This window comes from Crocodylus siamensis, chromosome 1 (genome assembly GCF_052110815.1).
Source record: "Crocodylus siamensis isolate JL-2025a chromosome 1, ASM5211081v1, whole genome shotgun sequence".
Classification (NCBI taxonomy): Eukaryota; Metazoa; Chordata; order Crocodylia; family Crocodylidae; genus Crocodylus; species Crocodylus siamensis.
In genome coordinates this window covers 161,803,180-161,824,780 of record NC_143395.1, presented here as the reverse complement: position 1 = coordinate 161,824,780, position 21,601 = coordinate 161,803,180, and the positions used below count along the sequence as shown (strand labels likewise).

The following is a 21,601-nucleotide window of genomic DNA, read 5'->3' as shown; positions in this document are numbered from 1 at the left end:
GAGCATGCCAGGCTGAACTCCCTCTGCTCTCCCCTACTCAGGTTCAGCATATGGCTCCTCCAGCTTCCCATCATCCCCCTTCCTTTTGGGGGCACTGTAGCATGAGATTTTAAGTCATGCTAAGGTTTTGAGCAAGACTAGGCCCAAGATGGAAGCAGGATGCTATAGATGCTAAGCTAGCAATTGCAGAAATTTCTGTGCACCTTCTGTTTTAAACTCTATATATGGTAAAAATATAAACTTGATAGAAAACTAGTGCTAGTAATGGAGAAGCTGAAAAAGCAAAAGCATAAAAAGAGGAAGCAGGCACGCGTGGGTGTATGAGCATACTGTGAACCTGGGGCAAGAGATGCTGCTGCTGTGTTGCCTGCCTCTGGAACTTGGGTCAGAAGACACCTAGGCACATCAAGCACCCAGTGAGGGATCCAAAGATTGGCGCCTTGAAAGACCACCGCTGAGCAGCTTTCATTTTGCCTGCCAGGTAGGATTACAGAGAGGAAATCTGTCTGTCTGTCTGGGGATTATGAATACAGATTGCGTGATACCAAATCGAACAAGTGGCCATGTCAATCCTGAGATGTCTTGGGAAAGAACTGTACTGGCAACAATTGGTGAGCTCAGCAGGAGGACAGGGATCAATTGATGGTATCGCACAAGGGGTTTTGCCAATGGGCTAAGTAACCTCCAGAGGCTGGGGGATGAGGATCACAACTTGGTACCCAGCTACCCACTTTTTTATTCCGGGATTGGGATGATAGGGAAGCTATATTGGGCTTGGGCAGGCTGTTTAACAACCATGACAAGTTCTAGTACTACATCAGCCTCTGAAAATAAGATGCCTATTGTGTTGCAACAGTTTGTAGAGGAGCTGAAGATTGAATTCAAGGGACCTTGGCAGATGACAAAGTTCGTAGGTCCTGATGCATGGGTAAACTTTTGTAAATCCTGGGAGTTGTTAAAAATGGCAATCAAACCAAATCCATCCAAAAAAGGATAAGGAAAAAGAGTTATTTCAAGTTATGTTTCAGGTTAGTCAGGCTTTACTTAAGGAAGCTGGTTGGCTGCAAGCAGCCATGGAGGAGAAATAGTTAAAAGTAGTGAGCCTTGCAACAGAGTTAGAGAACTGGAAAACAAACACTCAAGTTGTAACCACCCAGAATTGAAGCTGATTTAGTTCTTTTCAGGAGATAAAAGAGAAAAGGAGCTAAGGAAAATATAGGAACAAGCATCTATGGTGCTGATTAGTTGTCAAAGAGACAACTCATTCGGGAGTTCAGGTTGCCATCAGGTAGAACAGGCAGAAATATGGGTGCCCTTTGCCTCAGATCAGTTAAAAGCAGTCAATAAGGCACTGGAGCTGCTCACGCAGGAAGCAGCTATTGCTCGGCTGAATCTGCAGAGAGAAGGAAACCACTATACTATGGGTGATTTGATTAATTTGTGTCAAAAATGTATAAACCCAAAAGATTCTGCAGCAGTTTCCCGTAAAGTAACGAATAGGCCAGTGCTCTTTACTTTCCATAATCAGTTTCCCTAACACAACCCAGTAAGTTAGCATTATATGTCACATTTAAATACTAATGGGAAAGTGAAGTCAGGTTTTTATCTCTCTTCAATGCTTCTTCCCCAGAAGCCCAAAAAATGAGCTGTCTCATGAGAAGAGACAGCAGCCACAGAAGATTATGCAGGGAACTAAAAATAGGCTAAAATAGGAGCAAAAAGCTATATAAAGTAACCAGGAGGGGAGTCAAGGCAAACCCTTGGCTCCCCTTTGGAAAAAGTTAACTTGTCTGGCACCCCCAGTTCAACCCTTGTTGCCATTGCCATTATACTTACTATTAAGTATAATAGCTGAATTGTTCTGTCAAAATTTAACACAATTGGGGGGGGCAAGGCAAACAATGTTAATTAATATGGGTGCCTCATTTTTAAGTAATGAATTGTAAATAATAAAAATTGTAAGTAATTGTAATTTGTAATTGTAAGTAATTGTAAGAAATATACAATAATGTAAAATAATAAATAAAATAAAGAAAGAAAAATAAAGTAATGTAAAGTAATGTAAAACTGTAAGTAATGAAAAGAACAAAATACTCAATTTAAGTAATAAAAAGGAAAAAAAAGAAACCTGAGTAAATGTGGTTTGCATAAATAAATTTGATTAGCTTATACCAAGCTGATAAGGTAATTCAGTTCAATAAAAAGGGCTTGTCAGGCATCTGAAATTAAGATTTCCCACAGCATGGGGCAGGTGAAATGGGGGAAACACATTTTAAAAACAGCTAAGCCAACAGGGCAGAGATTGGAACATAAAATTGCGTTTGATTCTCATGGGTCTGTGAAAACAAAGCAGTTGGCCATGAAATTACTCTTCGCTGTCATGACTGGCAGTAAAAATGCAGATACCTGAGTTTAAGAGGTAGAATGTAATCAGCTGGACAGACATTATGGGCCACATGAAAAGCCTGTCAAATGAAAAGTTGATGACCAGCTTACTAATCCCCCTCCCCCTGAAACAACCAAAAACAACCAAACAAACCCATGCATTGTGTTTTATCAGAGTTGGACCTGTCAGAATCGCAAATAAGGCTAGTTCTACTGTATATCAAATTAAAATACAGCCAAAGGGAAAAGAAATCAAATGAAAATGGGTCCATGCATCACAATTAAAGGCTATCCATCCTATCATTTTAGGAGTAGGAGTGACAAAAAGTGAAATTATTAAAGAGCTGGCTTAAATTAAAGGCTATCAATAACTTCCCCATTAAAGGGGTGGGGGAGGGGAGGCTTTTTGTTTTATGTGTCTATAGGAAGAGGAGCAGCGCAGCCGGTGTAGCACCAGCAGGCAGAGCAGGGGAGGCATTTGAGCCCCCTGCAGCAGGCAGAGCAGGAGAAGCATTTGAGCACCCTGTAGGAGACTGGGGGAAAGAAGGCAGCTCCACTTCCCTCTCCTCCCCAGGGGTCTATTTCTTTTGAAAAGAAAAAAAGGAAGATAAGAGAGTGGGAGAAGAGGCATAAGAACAAAGCGCTCTACTCAGTGGCACTGCAGTAAGCACTACATTACGCATATATAGCTTGGCAGCCTCGAGGGAGGAAAGGCTACTCGTCGAGGCAGGAGGGGTGGCTGGACAAATACCAACTGAGCCCACTCGGACATGGGATTCCCCCTGAGGTAAGCTGTGGTCAAGCCAGCAAGACCACACCACCATTGTGCTGATGCCCATCCAGTTGGTGAGTGGACGGGGCTTAGGGGAGGCGGAGCGCCGTAGAATGTCGCACCTGAATCGTGAGTACTGCCGTTCCCTAGGGAAGCCCTCCCAGGAAGAAGATCTCCATTAAACCCTCTCTCTTTATAGAATAACATCAAGTCATGGCAGGGGAGTTGAGGGGAGAGGCTACACACCTGGCAGGTAGTACAACACGCAAGGCCCCTTACATCACAGTGGTGCATTGGACGGGAAATTTTCGGCATCAGTGGGACAGAGATCCCGACCCGGGGGCAAACAGAAATGCAACTGCCAGCGATAGGCCACGCAGAGCTACTTACACAGGCTATTCAGGTCATAGGGCAAGTGCTGGAGGTGCAACAGTTGCAAGGGACACACCAGCAAGAGTGGATGCAGCGTAATGCTGCCCTAGTCAAGATGCCCTGAATGACACGGGAAGATAATCCTGAAGCTTACATGGAAGCCTTTGAGAGGACCGCTATACAGATGGGGCTGGATTGCAGTCAGTGGGGACACCAGCTAGGCGCCTTGGTGATAGATCAGGCCCAAGCCACCTACTGGGCCCTGTCATAGTTTCATAGTAGTTTTGGGTCAGAAGGGACCTGAACAGATCATCTAGTCTGACCCCCGCCACTGGTAGGAGCACATGCTGGGATCACACAACCCCAGACAGGTGTTTGTCCAACCTCTTTTTGAATTTACCCAAGGTAGGAGCGAGGACCACTTCCCTAGGAAGTTGGTTCCAGATCTTAGCCACCCTAACAGTGAAATAGTGCCTCCTAATTTCTAACCTGAACCTATTCTCCAGCAGCCTCTGGTCATTGTTCCTCATCACCCCAGGTGCTGCTGGGGGAAATAGGGCCCTTCCTATTTGCTGCTGATCTCCCCTAATGAGTTTGTAGGCAGCCACCAAATCCCCGCTCAGCCTCCACTTGCTGAAGCTGAACAGGTTCAGGTCCCTCAGCCTATCCTCATTGGGTCTACACTGTTGCCCTCCAACCAAGCAGGTGGCCCTCCTCTGAACCCTCTCAAGGCAGGCCACATCCGTCTTAAAGTGCGGTGCCCAGAACTGGATGCAGTACTCCAGCTGTGGCCTGACCAATGTCACGTAGAGGGGGAGTATCACCTCTCTGGACCAGCTTGAGATGCATCTTTGGATGCATGACAAGGTGTGGTTGGCTTTGCTGGCTGAGGTCTGGCATTGGTGGCTCATGTTCATCTTGGAGTCAATAATGATTCCAAGATCCCTGTCTGCCTCTGCTCACAAGGGGGGAGCTCCCCAGCTTGTATGTAATGGATTCCTTCTCCCCAGGTGCAGCACCCTGCATTTATCTACATTGGACCCCATCCTGTTACCATTTGCCCAATTCTGTAGTTTGTCTAAATCTAATTGCAGCCTCTCTCTCCCTTCGAGCGTACCTACCTCTCCGCACATCTTGACATCATTGGCAAACTTGGACAACATGGTTTCTACCCCCTTGTCCAAGTTGCTGATGAAGATGTTGAACAGTGTAGGCCCTAGGACCGAGCCCTGGGGGACCCCACTATTCAAATCCCGCCAGCTTGAGTACGACCCGTCCACCACCACTGTCTGAGTGTGCCCCATCAGCCAATTTTTGACCCATCCAACCGTGTAGGCATCAATGCCACAGTTGCTCAATTTATTAATGAGAATGGGGTGAGAGACAGTGTCAAAGACCTTCTTAAAGTCCAGAAAGACTACGTCCACGGCAACGCCATCATCCAGGGATTTGGTTACCTGGTCATAAAAAGCCATCAGGTTGGTCTGGCAGGACCTGCCTTTGATAAACCCATGTCAATTTCCCCTGGGCATGATCTCCCCTGCTGCCCCCTCACAGATGTGATCCTTGATAATTTTTTCAAGGATTTTTTCCCAAGACCAACGTGAGGCTTATGGGCCTATAGTTTCCTGGGTCCTCCTTTCTCCCTTTCTCATAAATGGGGACCACATTAGCTAGTTTCCAAACTCCGGGAACCTGGCCCATGGACCATGATTGCTCGTACAGCCGGGCCAAAGGCACAGCAATGACGCCCGCCAGCTCTCTGAACATTTCTCAACACTGTCTCAGCACTGCTGAGGGAGGACAGCTGAGATTATGAGGCCATCAAGGCAGTGATCCTCTACAGGCTGGAAATTTCCCTGGAAAGTTACAGGCAGGCATTTCAAGCATGAAAACCAAAAGAAGCTAAGCAGCCCCATGGCTTTTTTCAGTCTCTTCAGGATTTGCTTAATAAATGGTTACTGGTTGGCCAGTCTGACCAGGAGGGGTGATGGACCAGATCTTATTAGAGCAGTTTCTCTGGGACTTGGAAGAAGATACCCAGAGGTGGGTATGGAGACACCAATCATGGACCAGCAAGGAGGCCCTCCACCTGGCTGAGGCTTTTGCTAACTCAGAAAGTGAGAGAAGGTATGGGTGAGGCTCACAGACCTTGAAGGAGAGCCTGGCAGGTGAAGGAGAAAGGCGGGCTGGTCCACGAAAAGGGGCATTGAGAGGTGCGGTATGCTATCACTGTGGGCGAATGAGACATATCTCCTGGGAATGCTGTTTGGTCTGAGTGAGCTGGGCTGCACGCCGGCTGTATATACTCCGCTCTGTGCGAGAGGCAAAGAGATGGAGAGGGGAGAGCCCATGGATTGTATTTTGGGCTCATCGCACAAGAAGGAGGATGGAACTGCCCCATGGTAACCACCTGGATCGGGGGCAAGGCAGTCAGAGTGTAGGTGTCACTGGGCATAACCCTGGGTAACTCAGAGGGATGGAAGACCACGAGTGTCAAGGAAGTCCTTCTGCTCCAGGCTCAGATAAGCCAAAGCCCCCCCTTGCCCAACCTTTGCAACCCTTTCTTTGGCGCCTGCAATCTCCTGTCCTTCTGGAAAGCAGGTGAGCTAAAACTGTTATCTGTGGAATGCAAGGGCACTGCTCGGAGAGAGAAAGGAGGAGGGAGGAGGGAGAGGGGGGCCAGCTGGTGGAAAATCACTGACAGTGAAACTGACCAGGGTATAAAGATCTCGCTGTTGCAGGGTTAGGTGTGCAGGATTTGAGACAATACAGTCTCCCTGCGCCTTTTACTTGAGCTCAAATAAACTCTGTCTGCTTCTCCCCCAGTGTGTTTATTTGGCGCGACACACACCGGGCAACGAACCCAATTGTTGCCTCCCTCGGGCACCTTGTGCCGGCAACAGTTTTGGCGCCCAACGTGGGGCTCGAGGCTAACATTTCGCCTTGCCCGGATCCCTCCTGGGGTCGACGACTTGCGGCAATAACCGACGCCCAGTGCGCACCGGTGGTTTTATTGGGGGCCTCGGCAGAGACGTGGTTTGATCAACCCCGGAGGGCACAACGGTGCAACATGCTCTAATAGTGGAGAAGCGATCATGGGCGACGGTGTGAAACCGGTCCCTCGGATAAGGTAGGATAGCTCAGCAGTCTGAGCATTGTCTGTTAAGACCTGGGAATGCCCAGTGTCTCCCTGTAGGACCTGGGGACGCCCAGTGTCTCCCTGGAGTATGGGGCAGGGACAGAGTACAGTTGGCAGGGTACGGTGTACACCCATAGAATGCATTCTGACTAATTGGAAACTGTTTAAGTCAGATCTAATGACTAAAAATGATCTTAAAAGGTTCTGTACAGTGGAATGGCCTCAATATCAACTGGAGGATCAGGAAAGGTGGCCTCCGGAAGGGTCAATTAACTACAATACAATTCTCCAATTACTCCTGTTTTGTCAGCGGACGGGTAAGTGGAATGAACATTTGTATGCACAATTGTTTATGGCTTTATGGAACAAGACAGATATTTTGCAGAAGTGTAATTTGACTCCGACAGGATCAGTAGTTGTTAGTGTTGAGTCTCAGCATTCCCCCCCCATTACTGTAATGCCAGAGTCGGCATCCCCTTCGGCTTTAACACCTCCACCATATAAAGGTCAGATGCCCCCAGTCCCAGAGATCCCTCCCTCAGTGGGATTTTATCCTTTACTTACTGAAACTGTAATAGCCCGGCCTGGGGCAGATGGGCGTGCAGCCCAGACCATGCAAGTATACACCCATGTACCTTTTAACCCAGTGGACCTGGCGGCTTTTAAAGCACAGGCTGGAGAATTTTCAACTAGCCCGAGTAAGTTTATCTCTGTCTTTGAGGGCTGTTTAGCTAGTCACAAGCCTGACTGGGATGATTGTAATATCCTTATGCGAACCTTATTATCTGAAGTAGAGCGGAATCAAGTTATTTCCAAAGCCAGGGAGGAAGCACAGCGTAGGCATGAAAGGGATCCTGTCAATGTTCCTGTTCCGGCAGATGTGGTTCCCCTAGCAGACCCTAGATGGGACCCTAACAATCCTGTGGATCATACCCGTCTTACCTCTTACAAAGAGCTACTTATGCATGGGCTCAGGCACTCGGCTGTCCGACATAATAACTGGGCAAAGCCATATGAAATAGTACAGGAGCCAAAGGAAAGTCCCGTTGCATTCCTACAGCGCATCTGGGACGCCATTCGGCAAAATACCAGTGCAGACCCTGATGATCAGGCGATGGAGGCAATTATAAAGGGTATTTTTACCAGCTGTGCAGCCCCTGATATAAAGAGGAAGTTACAAAAGAAGGAAGACTTAATGGGTATGTCTGTAGCACAAATCCTGGAAACCGCAAACAGGGCGTATACTCTCAGAGAAGGAGAAAAGGAAAAGAGACAAGTTAGAATGCTAGTAGCAGCAGTACAGGCTGGAGTCAGAGAAAGGCCACAAGAAGGTGGGAGAGGCAGAGGTATAAGGGGTCGTGGGCGCGGGCGCCTTGGCCCACAAGAAAGATGCCTGGGATGGAACCAGTGTGCCTTATGCTGGCAAGAGGGACACTGGAAGAATGAATGCCCAGAGAAAGGGAGAGACTGTACTCCTGTAATGACAGCAGAAGGACAGGAGTAGGGGTGTCAGGGGAAACGGACCACCCCACCCCCAGAACCCCGAGTAAAAATGCGGGTGGGGAATTCAGAAATTGATCTTCTGATAGACTCCGGGGCAGCACGGACCGCTGTAAATCAACCTCTTCAACTTCCCGTAGCGGACTCTCTCACTGTGGTGAGTGCCACGGGAAAAAAGACTCAATGCCCAGTGTATGCTCCTGCAGAATGTGCTCTGGAAGACCGGGCTCTTTCTCACAAATTGGTCTACCTTCCAGATTGCCCAACACCCCTGCTAGGACGAGACCTGCTTTGTCGATTAGGTGCATCACTGCATTTTACCCAGAATGAAATAACCCTCACATTGCCCCCTGAAAATGCATGGATAATGACCCTCGCGGTTGAACCCTTGGCTACGAACGCTCCCCCGGAGTGGAACCAGTGGGAAGACCAGGTATACCCTTTGGTGTGGGCAGAGGGGGTCCCTGGAAAGGCTACACATCAAACCCCCATTAATATCCAACTACTGCCAGGAAAAGGTCCAGTACGAATCAAGCAGTACCCAATCAAAAGGGAAGCCAGAGAGGGACTGCAGGAGACTATAGACTGTTTCCTAAAGTACAGCATACTGCGAGAGTGTCAGTCAGCCTGGAACACTCCTATCTTGCCGGTACTGAAGCCTGATGGCACATATCGACTGGTGCAGGACCTAAGGGCGGTTAACGAACGGGTTAAAACTATTCATCCCCTCGTCCCAAACCCGTATACCTTGCTGGCCTCCGTAGGGGGGCAGTATACTCATTTCTCAGTTCTTGATTTGAAAGACGCTTTCTTTACGATTCCAGTTGACCCCCTGTCTCAGGAGATATTCTCTTTTGAATGGGAGGACAGAAAAAGGGTTAAGAAACAACTTTGTTGGACAGTATTAGCCCAGGGATTTAAGAACTCTCCTACCCTTTTCGGCCAGTCCTTAGCTAAAGACTTGGAGGAGTGGAATAATAAGCATGAAGTTCTCTTGTTACAATATGTGGATGATTTATTAATTGCTGCCATAGATTTAAACTCTTGCCTTAACGCCACGGTAAGCCTCCTAAACTTTATTGGACTTCAAGGATATCGAGTGGCTCGAAATAAAGCTCAAATTGCTCTCCCCGAAGTACGATACCTGGGATTTCACATAAGACAGGGGGAGCGCCAGCTTTCAAGCGAGCGAAAGGAGGCTATATGCCAGGTTCCCATCCCAAGCAACCGTAAGCAGCTCAGGGCGTTTCTTGGCATGGCAGGTTTTTGCAGAATATGGATCCCTGAATTTGGACTATGGGCAAAACCACTATATGACTGTGTGAAAGGGGCAGACCATGACCCCTTTTATTGGACTCCAGAAGCCGACAAGGCATTTAAGAAACTAAAAAGGAAACTAATGGAAGCCCCCGCCCTGGGGTTACCGGACCTTTCTAAACCTTTCTAATTGTATGTGCATGAATGAAAAGGGATGGCTCTGGGAATGCTTACTCAATTGTTGGGGGCATGGAAATGTCCCGTTGCTTATTTCTCCAAACAGCTTGATCCAGTTGCCAAGGGATGGCCAGCGTGTTTATGAGCAGTTGCGGCAACTGCCCTAATACTTGAGGAAGCTGAAAAGTTAACGCTGGGAGGAGTCGTGCAGGTGTATACCCCTCATATGGTCCAGGCTCTGCTAGACGCAAAGGGGGGTCTCTGGCTCACCCAGGCTCGGGTGGCTCGGTACCAAGCTAAGTTGTTGGAGAACCCTGAAGTGACTCTGCAGCCCTGCCCCTCCCTCAACCCGGCTACTCTCTTACCTGAAACGGAAGAACAAGAGCATGAATGTTTAGACATCACAGATGCACAGTACTCCGGCCCTGCAGACCTACAGGATCAGCCACTTCTGAACGCTGATTGTGAGTGGTACACTAATGGCAGTAGCATTGTTGTAGAAGGGCAAAGGAGGGCAGGTTATGCTGTTGTGACCCTCTATGATGTTGTTGAGGCCAAGGGTTTGCCCGCCGGAACATCTGCTCAACTTGCTGAACTGGTGGCCCTGACCTGGGCGCTAGAACTGTCAAAAGGGAAACGGGTCAACATCTATACCGACTCTAGGTATGCTTTTGGAGTACTGCATGCCCATGCTGGCCTATGGAAACAAAGGGGACTGCTGACAGCCCAAGGCTCCCCAGTGAAGTATGGACCCGAAATTCTCCGACTCCTGGAAGCTGTTCAACTTCCCTCGGAAGTGGCAGTAATGCACTGTAAGGCACATCAGAAAGAGGATCAAGACGTAGCCAGGGGTAATGCCCGGGCAGACAGAGAAGCTAAAATTGCTGCCACCCTGAGGACGCCGAGACCTGCTGACATCCCTATGCATGCCCTCATTCCATCAGTGGGGGAGCTCCCAGATCCCCAGTACTCATATGAAGAAAAAGAACTAGCCGACAAGCTTGGTCTCCAAGAAAAGAAGGGATGGCTCTGCTCCATGGACGGGAGGATCCTCCTACCAAAGAGCCTGACCCAGCCGGTGTTGCAACGGCTACATCAAACTATACACGCTGGAAAAGAAGCTCTCACTCAGTTGGTGAACAAATATTTTCTAACCTCTGGACTTCGACCTCTGGCCTCCCAAATACAGGCCAGCTGTTCGATTTGTCAAAAGAATAACCCTCGACCCAGTCTCTCAGCACCTCCAGCCACTTTGGAACCTACTCCAGGCCCCGGACTGGTTTGGCAAATAGACTTTACTGAGTTCCCCCGAACTCAAGGATTTAAGTATCTCCTTGTTATAATAGATCGATTCAGCGGATGGCCTGAAGCCTTTCCATGTCGCAATTGTACAGCCAAGACTGTAGCTCTAAAATTCGTCCGGGAAGTTATTCCCCGCTTCGGACTTCCCCAGTGGATGGAATCTGACAACGGAACACATTTCACTTCAAAGATCATCCAAAACATCTCAGATGCCTTACAGATCCCCTGGAAACTCCATACTGCATGGCGACCACAAGCTAGTGGTGTAGTAGAACGTACAAATCAGACCCTCAAGCATCATCTATCAAAGATCTGCCAGGAGGCCTCTCTGCGATGGCCCAATGCTTTGCCCCTTGCTTTGCTTCGTATCCGTGCCCTCCCCAAGGGAAGATTAGGGCTTAGCCCCTTTGAGATTATGTTTGGAAGGGCATGGCCTATGAACGGGATGCCGGTTCTAGCAGGGGAGTGGGAAATAGGATGTAGTATTTTGTCACGGTATATGTGCTCTCTGTCTGCTGTTCTTTCTTCTCTCCATAGGTATACTAAAGACTTGCAGCCTCTTCCGTTGGATGCTCCAGTCCACTCATTACAACCGGGAGATTCTGTGCTCATTCGTACCTGGAAGAATGAGCCCCTCCAAGAGAAGTGGAAAGGACCTCACACTGTTCTACTAGTTTCCCACACAGCGGCAAAGGTCGACGGACACAAGAACTGGATTCATCACTCTCGTCTGAAACCGGTGCCTACTCCACCCAAGGAACAGTGGACCATCCAGCCCCCTGATGACCTGGGACTAAAGTTGCTATTTAAAAGGGAAAAAGTTTAGAATTGACAGTATGAATTCTAGTTTAAGTTTCAAGACTACTGTAACATTTTCCCTTTCCATTGTAAGCTTTCTTTTCCTGCTACCTTCTGCTGCATTCTCTTTACATGCAGGATGGGGAGGGGACCCAGCAGACTTCGTTACAAACACCTACAAAGCATTGAAGGTTACTTTTGCCAGTGAGTTTAACCTATCTAACTGTTGGATATGCTCCCAAATCCCTTATCACACTGCAGGACTCCCATGGCGAGCCATTCCTAGTAACTGGTCAGATATCTGCCAGGAAGAAATAGCCATTAATATTACAAAGTACCATGACTCTATCTTTAACCCCTCAGTATACCCCTCCATACCTGGAATCGCTCCTGGGCGACCACACTTAGCTAGCAACTGTACTAAAGAGGCTCCTTTCAGTCTCTCCAATTCCTCATGGAAGCCAGAGTGGAATGACTCCTATATCCCCCAGCCTATCCGCTTACGTTTAGTTCCCCCTGGGCTGCTTTGTTATACTCAAAATGAAACCACGAACCATACTTGGTTCGCCGGCAATAGTTCATGCCAATATTATCTCTCTCCTGATCAAAACATATCCATGCCTTTGTATAACAGCTCTGGTTGTGACACCGGCGAAGGCTTGTTTTTCTTTACACCAGATCAATCCAGTCGAATGCGAGAGGGGCTTAATGGAATGGTGGGAAATGGGGAAACTTTCTGGATTTGCGGTACCTCGGCCTACAAATGGCTACCTGATGGCTGGTATGGAAGTTGCTACATAGGCTTTCTTGCCCCTCCTCTTCGAGTTTTAACCCATCCCCCACCTAGCCGCCCAAGACGCCAGAGATCCCTCTATGCAACTCCGCCACCTCTTAGTGACGGAGACCGATTTGGCATGATCCTTCTCCCGGCATATGGAGTAGGCCGGTTAGTCAAGCTATATCGTCAACTTTCTACGTTCCTTACAAAATTTGCTAATGACACTTTAGCTATTGAAAAGAGCCTTAACTCCGAGATTTATCAACTTCATTTATTATCTTTTCAAAACCGTCAGGCCCTAGATTATGTTTTAGCTTCTCAGGGCGGGGTATGTGCTTTAATTGGGAACGAATGTTGTACTTATGTCCCAGAAAATTCCCAAGGTATAAACAAACACATTTTGTCAGCTGAACAGGCTTTTGAGTTGTGGAAAAGTCAGGAACGTGAACCCACTGTCTTTGATTCTCTCTGGAGCTGGTTGCCCAACCTCGGAGGCCTAGGAGCGGGCATCCTTAACCTCCTGATCACCAGTGTTGTGTTGTGTTTAATTACTCTCCTCTTATTTGCGTGCTGTAACGCCCTCCTGCACAAAGTCTGTGCATCCCCCTCCCCGAGCGCCTCATTATACCCTTGCATTGAAGATTCCAATCCTCAAACACTCAATCACTTTTTGTCTTCAAAATATGAGAAAACTCAGCCAAAACTTTGTTGAGTATTCTCAAAGGGGGGAGCTGTTGGTGTCACTGGGCATAACCGTGGGTAACTCAAAGGGATGGAAGACCACGAGTGTCGAGGAAGTCCTTCTGCTCCAGGCTCAGATGAGCCAAAGCCCCCCCTTGCCCAACCTTTGCAACCCTTTCTTTGGCGCCTGCAATCTCCTGTCCTTCTGGAAAGCAGGTGAGCTAAAACTGTTATCTGTGGAATGCAAGGGCACCGCTCGGAGAGAGAAAGGAGGAGGGAGGAGGGAGAGGGGGGCCAGCTGGTGGAAAATCACTGACAGTGAAACTGACCAGGGTATAAAGATCTAGCTGTTGCAGGGTTAGGTGTGCAGGATTTGAGACAATACAGTCTCCCTGCGCCTTTTACTTGAGCTCAAATAAACTCTGTCTGCTTCTCCCCCAGTGTGTTTATTTGGCGCGACGCACACCGGGCAACAAACCCAATTGTTGCCTCCCTCGGGCACCTTGTGCTGGCAACAAGAGCAACCCTGGATACGGGGTGTTTCCAGTCCCTACTTCGTGCAGATCTCACCCCGCAGACGGGGGGAAAGAAGCAAGACCCATAACGATGACGGGTATACTGGGTGGCGAGATGCATTTTTGGAGTTGTTACCTGCCGTTTAGGGTGATGGAGTTGTGTGGCGAACTGTGGGTCAGACTGGCACCTGCCTTAGCCTGTGAAATGATCCTTGGAAGAGAGTGGGGGCCATTCTACACAGTGCTCAAATGGGTATGAGCTACAGAGGAAGAAAGGAAGTGGCTCTGGAGGGGAGAAGGCTGAGCTGGTGAAAGCCCATCTCACCAGAGGGAAGTGGCATCAGGCAGTGTAAACCTGGAGCAGGTGGTTAGTGCAGCTCAGTTCCGTCAGGCCCAACAAGAAGACCCGGAACTCCAGCAGCTACTGACCGAAGACCCCGGGGAAGAAGTGTTGCAAAGTCATTCTGACTTTGAGATAATCAGGGGGTTATTATATCGGGTCCAATGGGGCAAGGAGGGCACCTCGAAAGGTAGACAGTTAGTGGTCCCGTCCTCACTCCACCACTCCGTGTGAAGATTGGCTCATGACTCCCCAGTGGGAGGCCATTTGGGACACATCAAGACCCAGGCTAGGCTGGTCCAAGAATTCTTGTGGCTACGTCTGCAAAAGGACGTGGAAAGTTGGGGGGCCGCTTGCCCTGAGTGCCAAAGGGCCCAGGAGTAGAGACCACTTAGGGCACTGTTGCACCCTATGCCTATAATAGAGACACCGTTCTCCCGAATTGCATTGGACATAGTGGGCCCTATCCTGAAGTCACATAACGGTTATCAATATATATTGGTTTTAGTGGATTATGCCACCTGGTTCCTGGTGGCTGTCCCACTTAGGTCTATCACAGCAATGCGAGTAGCAGAAGAATTACTTAAACGGATAGCGCGGGTTGGCATACCACGTGAAATACTCACTGACCAGGGGACGAATTTCATGTCTGGCATGATGAAAGCCCTATGTAAAACCTTCAGCATTACCCAGTTGAAGATATCAGTGTACCATCCCCAGACAAATGGTCTAGTAGAGAGACTAAATGGGATGATCAAGTGGTTCCTCAGGCGGTGCTCGCAGGAAGACCCCCGGAGGTGGGATACCATCTTAATGCTATTGTTGTTTGCCTTGAAGGATGCCCCCCAAGAGTCGATGCAGTATTCCCTGTTCCGGTAAGTATACAGCCACAACCCCAGGGGGCTGTTACAGGTCATCAGGGAAGAATGGGAACGGCCAGTAGGTTTAGGAATATCTGTGGAAAGATACCACCAAGAATTGCAGGACTGGATCACCCAGGCCCAATGGATCGCTGGCCAAAATTTGAGGGCCACCCAAGAGGAATAAGAAATCCACTATAATAAGAAGACAAGAACCCGGACCTTCCAGCCTGGAGATATGGTTTTGGTGTCACTTCCAGCATCCTCAAGCAAGCATCTTGCAATGTGGCAAGGCCCATTTAGACTAGTTTGACAAGTGGGTCCAGTAGATTATGAATTGCTTAAGCCAAGCCACCACCGGGAACACCAAATTTATCATGTGAACCTCCTTAAGGAGTGGAAAACCACCCAGCGCTGGATGGCACAAGAAGAGGAGGCAGGGGAAGACCTGGGACCGCCCTGCCCTGGGTTAAGTGAATCCACAGGACAAGAGTCAGTGCAAATGGGCAAAGAGCTGGATAGCCAGCAACAATAGGAGCTGTGAGACTTAATAGAGGATTTCTGGGCAGTGTTCTGAGAAACCCCGGGACAAGTGACGGGAATTGAACATGAGATCAGAACTCCCCCTGGTGTGCTGGTTAGGGAAAGGTGGAGGCCGATACCCCAGCGTTGGTGGCAGGAAATATGACAGGAGATAAAGATGCAGAGACAGGGAATTATACGACCATCCTGGAGCCCTTGGTGTAGCCCCTTTGTGCCGGTGGCCAAACCTGATGGGTCACTGCGTCTGTGTATAGACTTTAGGAAGCTAAATGCCTTGACAACCTTTGACACCTTCCCTATGCCACACATACCCACCTCATCGAGAGGATTGGCGAAGCACAGTACATATCTACTCTCAACCTGGCCAAAGGGTACCAGCAAATCCCGGTGCGCCCTGCGGATAGCGCCAAGACCGCTTTTGGAACCCCTTGGGGTTTATTCGAGTTTATACGGATGGCCTTTGACCTAAATGGCAAAGTGGCCACCTTCCAGAGGCTGATGGACACCTTGCTTGCACCGCATGTGTCATATGCAGCAGCATATATTGACGATATCATATTTACTCCCAGTTGGCACCAGCACCTTGAAGCCCTGAAAGCCGTCCTGGGAGAACTCCAAGCAGCGGGTCTGGCTGCCAATCCCAAAAAATGCAAGTTAGCAGGATGAGAAATGGCATACCTAGGGTTTTGGGTAGGCAGGGGAACAGTACGCCCCACCGACCGACAAGATCGAAGCCATAAGACGATTTCAGGAACCTCGTACCCGCAAACAGATATGCTCCTTCTTGGGACTCATCAATAATTATTGATGGTTTATACCATCGATACATTCATGAATGGGGAGGGTGGCAGGGCAGGGAGCCCCAAGCCCACAGTGAGCATCCCGCATCTGCCTGTGCCCCGCTCGGCTCTGCTCTGGCCACGCTGCCAGTGGACGGGGAGGACGAGGGAGGCAGGCATGTGTCCTGACTTTACATTTTAAAAAGGTGGTCACCCTAGTTGTGTTACGGAGAAGAAATCTGTATGTCTGTCTGGGGGTTAATAATAAAGACTGCCTTATACCAAATCAGACGAGTGGCTGTATCAGTCCTGAGGCGCCTTGGTAAAGAATTGTACTGGCAACAGACACCCCATGACAAATCCTCGGCAAATCAGGACAGGGAGGTTCCAGATGCAATTGCCACCTCCCCAGTTCAGCCCATAGCCTAAGCAGTGCTCCCTTCCTCACCCCCACAGGCACCAGCAGGGCAGATGTTCCCTGGCACCAGGAGTGAGGAAGACAGGCACTCAAGCTGAGGTCCACAGAACCAGTCTCTGGCCCTAGCATATGATGCCAACAGCACTTTCCCTCCCTCTCTGCCCTCAGAGCTGTTTCCTGCTCCCAGCTTCTAGCTGGCCCTGTAACCTAAGTGGTATGTGTGCTACAGTACTTAAAAAGACATGGTTTGAATGCCATGCATGAAAGTGAACAGTTAGAGATGCAAAAGGAAATTGGTTCTTACATTTGTCCTCTATAAAGATTCCTAGGAAATCAAGTACCAAAACTACAATAAAAATTATTACCACTATGACATCAAGCACTAAGTAAGGAAATGGCAGTATTAAGGTTCTCTCTGTTAGATGAATCCAGGCCCTTGGTGTATATGCATTGTGATGCAGTCTTTCGTTACATGATCACATCCTATTTTTCCCAAAGGACCCCCAAGTCATTCAGTGCATAGGATGGATGCACAAGGGAGCAGAATTAAGCTTGTACAATCAACCATGAACATCACTTTCTCTAACTTTCGGGTGTTTGACTTTGGAAACTAAATACTCATCTTTTAATGATTTTGGATGTTAAGGAAATCACATTCATTCAGGATCTTTCTCCAATGAGTTCAGATTTATTGATTATCATTAAATTAATCCCTTTATATGATGGGGACATAGAATAGACAACTAAAGAGATGCCTTCTGGTTTCAAATGATTCATCCAGCCTACCTCGGCACCAACTCAGAAGTACCTTCCCAACTTTTTCAAATGCAGGACCAGGTCTAGCACCAGGCCACTTTGATGAGGCAATCCTAACTTATAAGGAATTATTTTGTCCATTAATTTGTTCATAATGTTTTTTTCATTTCCTCCCTAGAGCAAATGTGACCAAGAATAGGAAGGTTGTGGTTGTGGGTTGCCGCAGAGAAGCCAAATCATTAGGGCTGTGCGAAGCTTCAGGTGTTGATTAGATTTGGCCCAATTCAGTGTTGTTTTATTTCTTAAAGGGCCAGAGTTGGTGTGGGCGGGGCAGCCATGGGGGGAGGGAGGCTAGGACAGTGGGGGGAGGGGTCAGGGGGCTCGTGCAGAGCCCCCCACACAGCATGGGGCAGTGGGGATTGCCCCCCACCGGGCAGCAGCCAGTGAGTCAGGGTTTTTTTTCCCGGAGAGCTGGGAGCTAGGACAGGCAGGGCAGCCATTGCCAGGGCTGGGAGAGCAGGCGGGGAATGGGGCCTGTGTGATTCGGAGATTCGGCAGTGGCCAAATCTCCAAATCAGAGTTGGCTGAATCGATTTGGGGAAGTGATCTGAATCACAGAATTGAATCACTGTCCCCCAAATCAGCTGAATCCGAAGTGAATACTAGCTGCTTTGCACAGGCCTACAGATCAGCACAGTTCTGTGAAGCATGCAGGATGACTGCACGCTATAAGAGCCACTGCTCAGCAATATGTAGCTCTCCAAAGCAGGGCTGGGGAGAAGAGCCTAGCAGTCACTGCTCCTACTCCTGCTCTGGCTGCTACTGCAGCTGGAGGCTCCAGGCTTCGCATCTCAGCCTTAGCTTTTGTTTCCTGCTCTGGTCCTGGGGGGGGGGTGGAGTGGTATGGTGGAGCCCATGGCATCAGGGGAACCCAGGAGCAGTGTAGTCAGGAAGCTGAAGGGTGGTGGGGTGCAGAAGGTGAAGTAGGGGGCATATGACAGCCCCCAGCCCATGTGGTATGTGTCCTCCACTTATAAGTTGGACAGTCCTGGCTTATATCATTCAAATACATATCTGTGACTCACAGGCTGTAGATGAGTCCAAAACAAAATCCCAGATCCAAACACTGTGAAACTCTTGAGAGATTCAGATCCATATCTGAATGCCATGTTAGACCTTAGTTTCTATCCTGGACAGAATCAAACTCCAGATCTGAATATCCCACCCCTCCCTCCCTTTGCAGAGGTTTGGGTGTGTGGCTTAACTTTACTAAGTCTAGCCCTTCACTGAGTTTTACCTTTTCTTAGCCAAGAAACATACTGATACTGTTAAATTCTGGGAAAATAAGAACAAAGGAAATAGCTGCACATGTGGCAGCATAAGTCACGCTACAGCTTGGGAATCCCACCCCTCCCAGTCAGCTCAATACGTAGAGGCCAGAAACTGTTCTCCATTTTCTATTCTGGGTTGAAGGCAGATTCTAACCAGAACTGGAAACGATCAAGCTGCATCTTCTGAAGTTGTAAGTCCCTTAAACTTGTGAAAGGATAGCATATTCTTAAGATCTCATAAATAGCTCCTATTCAGTTTGATTCTAAACTTGTTTCTGCACAAACTACACAGAAATAGTTGCAGTCATACCTGTGAGATTTCTCCAGAACGTGGTCCCTTTCAGATTGTCCGGAGCAGATTCACAGTGCCCGACATCCTCACTTTGTCCCATAGACCCAAGATCCGTGTGTCAGCCTGTCTTGATTTGAAAGTAAGGTCTTTTAAATGCATTTTTTCTCTCTCTGCAGACGGGCGTTTGCCTTCCTCTTTTACTTCAGTTTCACTTTCAACATATCCCCCCCCTGCTGGACGGATTCTGCCATTTCATTGGTACTCGTCAGCCAAATTCCAGAAAGACCAATTTCTTTATTTAATTTGTATTACAAAATAAAGAGAGCTTATTAGAACTTGTCAGTGCTTTTAAACATTGCCATAAAACACAAGCCAAACAATAATGATATAACAATTGAGCTGTCCACTCCTTTCCCATTTAACAGAACAGGGTTTAGATGAGTTTTACAGTATGCCCTGGCTGCCAGCAGAAGTTAACCAGTTTGGACAAAGCAGAGGAGTGAAGTCTGAAATTCAGGAACATAGGTACGAATGCTTTGCCAGAAGTTAACTCTTGTTCACAGTCTTTATTCTTCATATAGGCAAGAGAATCACAAAACACCTAAAGCGCTAATGTTGTTTTAATGGGATCCAAGCTCTTCAACCTTCAACTTAAGGCATAGGTGGGGGTGGGGAAATTGGTCTAACATTCTTCACAAAACGCTATTTAAAAAAATAGAGAATAGGAGAAGTGTTTACATAAACACAGTGCCGTACCTAGACTTCTGGTAGCCCTGGGTGAACTTTTAGTATCTGCCGCCCCCTTTGCCAGAGATAATGATTTTTTTGTTGCAAAAGTCTTTATTGCATCTGTGGTATCAATGTCTTTAAATAGTTTGTCCTCAACTGATAACATTCCCAGTCCTGTACATATACAATATTATTATTTTTTTCATATTTTTAGGCCCCCTTTCTGTCTGGGCCCTGGGTGGCCGCCCAGTTCACCCATGCCTGTATCTGGGCCTGCATAAAGAGCATCCTACTCCTAAGGCATCCTTACACAGAAGTTTGGGAGGGGGAAGAAGATGTTATCAGGTGGCAAGCAGCTGCACTGCCATTTCAGAAGACAGTTTGGGCCACCAGCAATCCTTTTCATAAATAGGATAAGGATGGAGAGCAGGGCTGGAACATACATGGTTTTCCCTTGATGTTCCCTATGCCACAGGGTAGGAGAAAGGATTGAGACAGTAAGGTATGAGCTGGTCCCCACACAAATTGTGAAGGCTAGATCCCTATGCAATCCTACAAGTGGCAAAGTCCCCTTGAAATGACCAAATGTGACTTTCATGCTCATAACTAAATATAGCATCTGAAAGTAGATGGGGCGAGGAAAGGACTCAAAGCATTATTTATAGGTTACCACAGTAAGGCAGCTGTGAAAGCTGCTCACTGAATAAACAAAATATATTTTCCCTTGTCAGAAATTTCTTTCAACTATTAAAATATGCACAAGCAGGAACATGCTGCACAATTCATCCCACCTCTCCGACTTTGCAGGCTGCTGTTGCAAAGCCATGGGAGAGCTCTTCTTTCTAGGTTACCCTTCGGGTCAAGACCAGCACTTATCCAGTCAGATTCCACCTCTTCTTCCCTGGTAGGTGTGCCCTAAAGAACTCCAGCTTAAATGATTTCTCAGCTATTTAGCCCTTGCTGAGATAGTTTAAAAGAATGGGTAGTTTTGTCCTATGTAGACAATCCCATGTGCTGTGACCCTCCCAGGAACCAGACACACTCTATAACTTTACTGTATAGTAGAGGCTTGCTTGTTCAACAAGTCTTCATACTGGTGTGAATCTGCTTCAAAAAAAGTCAGAATTCAATGTGATATAGAAGCAGATGCACAAAACCCTCAAAGGATATATATAAGCTAAAGCAATACTGACAAAAGACAAATCAGCAATCAGCTCCAGGCTGCTGAGCAGCTTCTGTGAAATGACTGCAGTCATCTTAGCCCTGTTTCCACTGAACAGCTATTATCAGGCCAATGCCACCAGGAAAGCTGAGGCAAACAGGCACAGCAGAAGAACTAATCTCTTCCTTGCAGTTTGGGGCTGAAACTTTTTTTTTGGTGGGGTGGGGTGGGTTGCAGATGCAATGGCATGGGCCAGCTGCTGAGTTTCAAGCTACGGAGCACATTCAGTTCACATCCAAGTAACAGCTGTTACGCTAAGTCACAGCAACAGAGAAATGTCTACTACATTAGTGGCGTAAAATGACATCCAACAGCAAACTGGACAAGACTGCAGTACAAAAGCCATCTGGGCTGACATCATCTCAGTCCACATTTACTAGATGAGGGACAACCAACTGTTCATAGGTTTGCAACTAATGAGGTAGGTTAAGAGTTCAGGTAAAAATTCTTTCTTGAAGGAGAAAGTGAGGGACAGGATTATGGCTAGGAGCAGTTCTGTACAGTATCTGCACTGATTCCTGCTCTTCAAGAAGTCAGCTGTACATGGACTTTTTCCTTCTGGTTTTATTATGTTTGTTTTCAAAGCTTAGATTGAGGAACAAGCCACTGGATTGCACATAATTTGCGGGTAAACTGGAAAATCCTGTTTTGA

General features: G+C 47.8%; 1 protein-coding gene across 2 annotated transcripts in view; it reads right to left on the bottom strand.

Annotated features, from left to right (window-relative positions):
- LOC149873573 (NACHT, LRR and PYD domains-containing protein 3-like) overlaps positions 1 to 19,203 on the bottom strand; it is a 42,266-nt gene extending 23,063 nt beyond the window's left edge. For both annotated transcript variants that reach the window (XM_090047255.1, XM_090047247.1), the window contains exon 1: positions 19,017 to 19,203. The gene's annotated coding sequence lies outside the window, so the exon portion shown is untranslated. The remainder of the gene's footprint in view (positions 1 to 19,016) is intronic.
- Positions 19,204 to 21,601: the final 2,398 nt, after the last annotated feature.